This window comes from Artemia sp. Qi Xiang Cuo, chromosome 18 (genome assembly GCF_049724085.1).
Source record: "Artemia sp. Qi Xiang Cuo chromosome 18, ASM4972408v1, whole genome shotgun sequence".
Taxonomy (NCBI): Eukaryota; Metazoa; Arthropoda; class Branchiopoda; order Anostraca; family Artemiidae; genus Artemia; species Artemia sp. Qi Xiang Cuo.
The window spans coordinates 60639693-60650391 of record NC_142811.1 but is presented as its reverse complement, the minus strand read 5'-3'; positions in this window follow the sequence as shown (position 1 = coordinate 60650391).

The window sequence follows — 10699 nt, the reverse complement described above, 5'->3', positions numbered from 1 at the left end:
GGTATATCCAGACACATGCTCGTTCTTGCTATTCTCGTTGAGTCGAATAAAAGGTGATATTTTTGGAGTTTTCATAAACTTTGTCAACAAAGTTTGAAAGGTGAATTGGTGTAGAGGCTACCTTTAATATCTGATGTTTAAGAATCTTAAAAATTTTCAAGTGAAATTCGTTAATCTGTCTTTACCGATAATCCCTTCACCATTGAAACTCTTTATCACAGCTGTCGACAATCGACACAAATTTACAGTTAGCTGTTTAGCTCTTTGGAAAACACAGTCAGTTTTATATTCGTTCTCCCCTTGGTTGACGAAAGAAATATTTCCGTCAATTTCTTCACTCGGATCTTCTCTCCTTGAACCACATAAATATTCAGCAAATGGGCTCCATTGGCTCTTCGGCCCATTTTGAGACAATTTTTCAAGTTTAGCTTCGTACGGACTGAAATCTGTGTTAAATGTTACATCGGTTAATTCTGCCTTGTTCTGCATTACTTCACGAAACGTGAATTGGTCTAGAGGCTACCTTTAATATCTGATATTTAAGAATCTTAAATAATTTTCAAGTGAAGTTTGTTAATCTGACTTTACTGACAATCCCTTCATTATTGGAATTCATCATCACAACTGACGACAATGGACACAGATTTACAATTAGCTGTTTAGCTCTTTGGAAGACATGGTCACTTTTTATTCGTTCCTCTCTTTGTTGACGGAAGAAATATTTCCGTCAATTTCTTCACTCGAATCTTCTGTCCTTGAACCACATAAATATTCAACAAATAGGTTTGTTTGGCTCTTCGGCCCATTTTTAGACAATTCATCAAGTTTAGCTTCGCACTGACTGATATCTGAGCTAAATGTTTCATCGGTTAATAATGCATTGCTCTGTAATACTTGACAAACGCTCCTCAAATACAGTTTTAGCTTTGATGTTATATAACCTTCTTGCAAAATGTATGCAAGACGAAACCACCAGTTTTTAACTCTTTTAAAGTTCTTTTGCTGCAAAATACGAAGAATAATTAAAATTCCATGCTCGAAATTGTCTCTTTTCCTGTAAGATTTTGTAACAAAAGCACTTGTAAATATAACTTTATTTAAACCAAATAACACTAGCCTGATGATAGACGTGAATGATGGAGCCGTTTTTTCCTTCATTAAAATTTTGAAACACTTCCAAAAATGACTCTAAGCTCATGCTGTTGCATTCTAGAAGGAGGCCATTAATTGTCGCCCAAGAAAAATCAGGTACAATTAAGGGTAACTGAAGTTTGGTTAATTGCCGAAGTTTTTTCAGGTAATAAGCCATAATATAGGATATCTCTACATGACCATGGCTACTTAGTAGGCAATCAAAATAAGAAATCCCAGGATTTCCTTTTACGTTCACGGTTGAGACAAGGCTGTACAACAATATTCTTTTGTCCACGTCCGGAATCTTTCTGAAAATACTCTCAGGGGCATCGGAATTAAGAACTAAATTTTTCTTTAGCTCAAGTTTTACAAGTCTCAATTGTTTGTTAGAGAATAAAAAAAAAGTCTAAAAGAAAGACGGGATAGCTGTTGTATAAAAACCAGTAAAATATGATCAAAATTTTTACTTTTATGGGCTTTACTTGCTATTACGTAAGTTTTGGCTTGAATTTCAAGTGACACAAATTGTCAAAATGTTTTCTCGCTTTTGGATTTGCTTCATGAAGTGCTTTTGTGTAAGCTTTATCGAAGGTGGGAGTACAAGCTTGTCATATTCATCAACACTGTCAATAGTAGCACATTTGTAGCTATAAAATGTGCTATAAACACCCTCAACTTGCATTTCCTTTTGTTTGTTGGAATGGTTTATTCCTGCTAACGGATTTTTTGTCTTCTGATTTTGTTTTGCCTGTGTGTTTTAATTCAAACTCTAAAAACTTTTCTACTCTGTAATCACCTGATTCTTTTTTATTTATTCTTTTTTTTAAAAAGGAAGCAGAACATCTCTTTACATTACACCTACCGCGAGCAGTTGTGTACCTTTCATGCTTATGAACAATTTTAAAAGATATTATGCAAAAGATACAGTTATCATTGAGCCCGTTTTTGTGACTGACGTCCAATCCTTTGCTTTGAACTGCTCTTCACTTCCCAGTTCACGATGCCATTTCGACTTTTCCAAAGAGATACTGTAGATTTGCTGCTAGAAAAAAAGCACGAGGGTTCCGTTTCACGGGGGTTCAGTTGCACGCACACTGTAAGGTGTTTTCAATTTCTTGAGTGTTTAATTGAGTATCATTTAATTTTACTCAATCTGGGCATTTGATGACAGCAATTTCTGGTTGAATTAGGTTTGAATTATTATGGGACCTTATTTCTGGCCATAACAAGTATAATGTGGCTCTTGATTTAATTCTGAAAAACTGTTTTTCGGAAATCTTGTTTAATTATTTACATTATTTTTTGTAATTAATTAAAAATTACTTACTCTTTCTTTTTCCAAGTCACTCGAGGCTTTTATCACCACGGCTTCATGTATTTTTGTAACGGGATCAAATTTCAAAACCTCAAAATTTTTCAATTAAAGTTACTCAAGTAAAATAAAATCGCCCAAAATATGAACCTAGAATTTCATGTAACCTACAGATCGAGTAAGGCTTAAGCGTCCAATTTAAAAAGTAGCAAAACAAGTGTATCTTAATCGGACAAACTTTGTAAAAAATGTTTCCCACAAAAAATGTAATAGCAATAAATAAACCCGCTTCTGTGTCGCCAAAATATGCAATAAATAGCAGTGTGACCAAACGTTACATGACATTGTAAAGGAGACCTACCCCCCATTATTCCTAAACTAAAATCGAAATTCTTAATAGATGACTTCACAAGAAAAAGGTAGAAATTGATAAGGCCCTAGGAACTAACAACAAAGAAATCCGAAGAAGAAGAGCATTAAGTAATGTGGATGGTTCTATAAGCGAACATACTACAATAAAAACTGCCACAAGTTCCTCATTGACTACCTCCAAGAAAAATAAACTCTATGATGGAAATTACGCCATGTTGAATGAATTACCAAGCATATGGACATATCTCAAGCAACTATGGCTAGATCATACTGCGAGCAACGTTACTAAGAAAGTATCACCAAAAGAAAAAAAAAACAAAATATCGACAAGCCACAAAAAAGAAAAATACCACGACAACCATGCCCAAACTCGAGACAAGAACCGAGGAAATACAGCCCTCACTAACGGACACCACAACCAATGCAAGTCCAGAGTTAATCAAACTCAATAAAATATCGCAAGAAAGATTAGACCCTGACGCATTTGAAACCAACGACGTTTACAAAATGGAAATGGTCCACAGGACCAACATTTACGAAGAGCCACTCTTTCGGCAAAATGTATATAAACTTAAGAGCAAGACTCCCAGTATTGCATACCGAGACACAAACTATATTAGTTCAAGGATACAATTCGGATAGGAAAAGGAAATTTTCTGAAACTAAAAAGAAAGAAAAATACTTACCCGAGAAATATTGGACAATTGACGGCAAATATACATGTGCCAGACTGGCCATGGCCGACGAACCAACCAAAGACTGCGTCGAATCATTACCTGAAATAAATGAGAAAAACGCCCTAAGAGTATCTTTTCACCAATCCTTCTTAATATTGTATAGGCAGAGACTGCAAGCACTACTTGAATTATTCAATACAGAAATACAAAAGTTAAAGCAAAGTACCACAATCTTCGAAGTATTCTTTCGAAAAAGCAAATACCGCAGATCAGCTAGTCTAATACACATCGTAGGAGAATTGGCTTCACGCTTATTTGGGCTATCAACTGAAGAAGACCTGGATATCCTAAGGGAAAACGTGAGAAAACTAAATAACGCCATGAACGTGACCTTACATGTCCAGAAAATACAAGCCAGCATAGCCAATTATCAGAGAGACAAAATTGAGGCAATCTCAAAGAAAATCTCAAAGACAGTAAATATAATGAATTACTTGCAGAACGAAGTAGATCGTATGATTTCCGATTCGAGCCTCACCATGGTATCACTCGACATAGTGACAGTGTCATTACTCAACCTGGCAATTGATGTTAGCAAATTTGAATTCGCATTATTTGCCCTTACTTGAGGAACCTATCATACGACTTAGTGGACCCTTCGAACCTAAAAAGTATATTATATGAAACAAAAACACATCTAACATTTGGTCTACATATACCAACAGAACCAGAAGTAGAAAACCTATTCCACTATTACACCAAGCTAAAGGTTCACATCACGAAGATAAATGAACAACTATTTGCAGCAGTAACGATTCCATTAATAAATCAGCAATCCATATATGACTTATATAAAATTTCTACGTTTCCAGCCAATATAGGCAGAACCAGTTCATTTATGACTATCACACCCGAAGCGGAATACTTTGTAGTCGATCAAGATAGATGGAAATATGCTTCAGCTAACCCACAGAACCTTAAGGAATGTGTAGCATTCAAAAATCTAGTATGTCAGCTAACCCTGCCTATTTATAACGTAAAATCTGGATCCTGCATGTTAGACATATTCTTAAAAGAAACTCAACAGGAAGAAATTCCCAATTCATGCGAAGCGCTAGTAGGAAGTACAAAACGAGATATTTATTCATCTTAGAAATGATCTGTGGCTATTTTCTGTCCCGAAAGAAAAATTTGGGACCATCTCTTGTTATAATAACACAGAAAGAATCGATCTAAGCTACAGAATTGAATTACTATTACAAGACGTGGGAACAATGACCATAAAACAAGGGTCTCGATTAGTAACCAAAGAAGCCACGGTACAAACACCATTGATAACCACGAGCACGAATATAATAAGCCCCAAGGTGATCAATTTCAAACCAGTCAATTTATCGCAAACCATTCCAAATATTGATAACGAAGAAGTAAAAGCCACAATATGGTCAAAAATAGAGAATGTCAAGGGAGCCTTACCACTAACAAAAATAAGAGAAGCTTTAGACTCTCAAATTCCCCTATTTACTAATGAAGACCAAAGATTGACGTATGTAGAAAGTAGATATGGATTATTCTCAACAAATTTTTGGTGGAACATACTCCTGACAATAGGCTTCGTATTCATAACTTCTCTTACTATAAGAATGCTATTTACCCGGAATTACGGAAAAATTATGAGAAAACGTAGAAAAAGAGTAAAGACAGATCACATCGAGTAGAGTGAGATGCAAAACCTAAACCCGGAACTCCCTGATAACCCTTAAGCCAAAAAATAAGGGAGGACATGATCGAGCGAATGGGAGTAGAGGTCCTCATTCGTGCCATGTCCAGTTCCACCTCTCTAATTATTGTTTGCGTGAGCCCATGCAGCTGTGAAGATAAAATATGCATTTCATTGGCAGCATGGACGCGCGTAAACAATAAAAGCATGAAAATTTACAGTAAATCAAGACCTCTCATAAAACCATGTAACCTACCTGATGTGTAGTTATATAGCTGAAAAGTAAATGCTGAAGTAGTTGAGTGTTGAGTAACATTTAAAATATATTAAATGCCGAACATGTTCCAAATATATATAACTATTAATCTTGAAATTTTCATATTGTGTTATTTTTCTTATACCCAGTCATTTTTCTTATAATTACTGAGCTTATCTCACAGTAATCCAGTGTCTTTACAATATGCATGTAAAAAGCATGAAAGTTGCTCTTATTCGTTTTATCTTTTAAGTTTAACTTTACCCATATTAATTTGATATGGTTAGTGTGACTAATCACGACTATTGCTTCAAACAATAGTCCCTGGACAATATTCTATAAATTATGTATTATTATTCTCGTATGTGTTTTAACTTACGTAATTGTAAAGAACATATGATTCTGCCTAGATATTTATATTCTAGGAAGCGGAGTAATCAGTTGAAATTCATTCATGCTATACCAGCACGCAGCACAGATACAACCTAGTAGCATCTACTCCTATCATTTGTCAACCGCCGATAAATAGTCACCAAAGAAATCCCTGAAGACAATACCCTGATGACGATCCAAGTCACCAAAGCCTAGTACCAGGTAACACTACCCCAAAAAATATCGTCAAGCCAAAAACCCCACATATATGTATATTTCTGAACCAATGATTATCTAGAGAACCATCCCGACCAAGTATGTCATAAAACTGCATAAAATTCCGTCAAATAACTATCCTTAGACGGCAAGATCCCAAACATTAAATCCTAAGGACCAAGAATAACCCTGGAGTTAATCCCTCAAAGATTATGGATCTTAAACCCCAAATGAGAGACAATATGTTGAAACAAGATCCCAAGTTTAAGTTTTGACCCTATCCAATCATTATTAGACGTCGCAAAAAACAAAAAAAAACAAATCATCCTCCATGAGAAGAAGAACCAAACATGAGCAATTTTGTGGGAAATATAAACTGTACGTGCTAAATTTTCCCAAAATAAAGTGTCAAAGAAGAGACCCAACCAAATTATTATAGTCATAATCCCCATAATTAAGCCCTCAATGATTGTGCATCATTAAAACAAGAATTAAAGACAATACGTCGAACTTGGAGCCTAAGATAAAGTTTTGACCCAGCCATAATTACCTTTACATGTCGTAACACAGCCCTTTGTTCAAATAAAAGAAAGACTGATCGTGAACAGTTTGTGGGAAACATAGACTGTACCAGTATCAGATTTTCCCGAGGATGAAAGCGCACAAAAAGAGATATCTAGCCCAAAGATCAGGATACCCATTTCCTGTAATCAACTCCCCAAGGGATATGTACCAAGTAAACATGTCAACGACTCTATAACATCAACCCCTCGTATATGATGTGACAAACCACGCAAGGACAAATTTGTGTAAGTAGTCATACTTATGAACAATATAAACGCTCATCCCAAGCAACAAGTGCCAAAAAGGGAAACACCACGAAGACAAACCATAAACAATTAGCCGACCCAGTAATTAATTGAACGGAAGCGCAAAACAAAGTGACAACGTATGTGAGTATTATAGACACGTAGAATGATGAAGTAAGTGTGAAGTCTTATGTATCTAACTTGTAAATTTAATGAATATTGAGAAACTTTTCATAAAACATATGAAAACAAGTGCAAGCTACATTATCCCAGTGTAGCAATTGTAATGGAATCGATTTTCAAGACCCCGAAAACTTTCCGAGTAAAATATAATCGCCCAGTATAAACCCACAAAATTAAAGTAACACTTAATTGTAAAATTTAAAAGCATTTTATCACAATTGTATCTATGAAAAATCGTTCCCACAAAAAAAGGGAATAGCAATAAATATTCAGAATTTTCATTTTCACAGGACATGTAACCAACCGTGTAATCTAAATGTTGGGTTTGAAATTTGCATAAAATGTGTCAAAAATTGCATAAATTACAAGGTAAAGCTTTAAAAAATATTTGCGTGAGATACAATGTAAAATTATGTAAAACTATGTATATTTCTTTAAAGAAAAAAAAGTTATCATGCTAAGGAGAATTCCAAAGTGAAATTTTAAAGAATCACAAGCCGGATCAAAAGTTAATTAAAATCAACTAGCCCATTGGTATATCACTACCCAATAGTAATATAGGACAAATAGTGGAACCAATAGAATCTGAAAAATATACTTGTTAGTAACGCCCGGACGTAACCTCTGGCGATATTGGAAAGGGTAGATAGCGAGAACTTAGCAATTTTGCGCCAGTCTTGTACCAGCCTTTATTTGAGTCTTTTTCAGTCTTTTTTCAGTCTTGGACAAGTCTATGATGAGTTTTATGTGAGTTTATTGCAGTGGATTAGGAGTCTCTTATCAGACATTTTGAGAATTTATATGTGAGACTTTTATGAGTTTTTGGAGTGAAATGTAAGCACTGAACGTTACTTGGATTACCTGTGAGCAGTTGTAACCTAGTGTCATTTACTGCAAGTGTATTGAAATACCCGAAGCTCTGTTCGATATGTGAGTAAATAAATACATCACTTTCTTAAAAAAAAAAAAAAAAAATCCGTTTAAAATTGGCGTAACAAACAGAACTCTTTCATTAACAGGAAGCTTTTGAAAGTAAACTACGCCATAAAAAAAAACCCTACAAAATCATCGTAGTTCACAAACGCTCATATAAGGAATAGCGATATTTAATAATTCTCACAAACCTTGTAAACTGTTCCAACCTAGCATCCTTGCTAAATATCGCGAATAAGCTAACTAAAAACGCATTGTTCAAATCACGCTTCGTGAAATCTGTATCATTAAGAGTTCTAAAAAAGTATATACACTGAAACACATACGATTTTGAACTGAAATCATTATGACGAATGAAGGCATTTATACAAAGTTTATAAAGGAGTCAAGGATGATCATTAATTAAGAAAATGCATGAAAAACCCTGTTTAAATATGCATTATTGAGACGAATATGAAAATAAGGTGTAATACCCTTGAACTTCAGATTGGAATAAAACAAAAAAAGTCCACGTCGAACTTAATGAGAAATATTCTTAATGGGAAATTATATTAAAAATATATATAAGGTAGATAAGTTCCTATATCTTAGGCAAAAATTCCATTCGAATAGCATAAGCGGATCCTTACAAAATTCTAGGTAATATCAAACCTCTGCCGTAAAGCATAGTATCCACCCCGAAATTCTTGTACGAAATGATTTTAACCTAAAAAAAACGTCATACGAAGTATGAATGACCCAAAGGTAATTTCTAATGGAATCAAACGAAAGTTGAACTATAAAAGAGAGGAGGTGAATAGATCCTAACACCGGTAAAGCACTTTTGCTCCTTGTTCAGAAACGTATTTCAAAAAAACCTAGATTGGTAAATAGAATAGAGCTAAATTTTCGAACTTTCTCCTTAAATCAAACTCCTATAGAAGGCTAACTTAGTAAAGATTATCGCGATAGAATATCAAAGAAAAAGAATTACAGATACCATGACAAAATTCAACCCCCCCCTTAGTCGCGCGGCACTCTTGTGCGGCACCTTAGTGTCATCCACGTATGGCGCCGCAAGGTTAAAGTAGACACATACACGAATTCGTTTCAGAGACATCAAACGCATAAACAACATCCCTGTAAAATTATAGGTAATATCATACCCCAGCCATATAGCATTATTTCTGCCACAGAAGAAGAATGGCCCGATATAGGACCACGATATGCCATAAATAGCCCAATAGCAGAATGCTTAAAATATTAACAACAAGTTAACAACATCGTAATATCCTCCTTTTGCAGCATTGTGAAATCATTACCCAGATAGGATTCCCGTACGAAACGATTTTAACTTCACAAAAAGTGAAAAACAATTAAGTTTTATATATTACTTTTTGTACAAATTAATTCTCATATCGTTTGACTCCATAATAAATAGATTACAGCCTATTATATCTTACTACATTTAGATCGGGACTAAACTAAATTGACCAATGGTTCACTACAAAAACGTATAATATAATTACGTTTAGTGAATATAAAGAAATACATTTTTATAACTTAACAAGTTTTTATACAATATTGAGCATGAACATAAACATCTCCGCCACATGGCGATAACTCCGCCACAGGAGAAGAAAATTGACACCCTAAAAGTGAGTGTATTTTCCTTTTTAACTCATTTATCAAACAGTTCGTGGTAACGAACTGTAAGTAAGGAGCGACCCGGCTCAATGGTAATCGAAACTCTAAAAAACAGGATTTTGATACTAATAGATACATCAAAAGAATCAGATTTTAATTCTGATTTCAAATATATAAGTTTCATCAAGTTTAATCATACCTATAAAAAGTAAATCGCCTGAGAATATTTGGCATGTTTTCGAAAAAAGGGGGAAAGACCCCTTAAAATTTATAGAATCTTAATGAAAATCGCACCAGCATATTCAGTGTATCATAAAACCCCGTTGCAAAAGTGTTAAGCACCTATCTACAAAAATGTGGAATTTTGTATTTTTTGCGAGAAGAAAGATCACGGATGCGTGTTTATTTGTTTTTTTGTTTGTTGTTGTTTTTTTCCCAGGGGTGATCGTATCGACCCAGTGGTCGTAGAATATTGTGGGAGGGCTCATTTGAACGGAAATTAAAATTTCTAGTGCCATTTTTAGGTGATCAAAAAAATGGGGAGTAACTAGGCCACCTCCAACGCTCATTTTTTTCCCAAAGTCACCCGATCAAAATTTTGAGATAGCCATTTTGTTCAGCATGGTCGAAAATATGACAAATATGTCTTTTAGGATGACTTGATCCCCCAAAGTCCCCAGGGGGAGGGCTGAAAGTTATGAACTTTACTTATTTTTAACATATAGTATTGGTTATTGGGAAGTATACAGACTTTTTCAGAGGAGATTTTTTCTGGTAGGTGGGGGAAGGTGAGGGTCGGGGGCTATATAGAAGGATCTTTCCATGAAGAAAGTTTTCATGGGGGAAGGGACATTGCTATGAAGGGGGTGCCGGATTTCCCAGCATTATTAAAGAAAAAGATCAGGAATTAAATAAAAAAAACAAGTTTTTCAACTGATCAACTGATTGTGATTAAGAGGTTATTTTTAAAGGACTGGAAAAAAAAATTCGAACTATAGTTTAAAGAGCAGGGTATTGACTAGGGGGCGAACCCCCTAATATACGTGTTAAAAATTTATGAATATAGAAGTTCGTTACGTAAGTTAATTC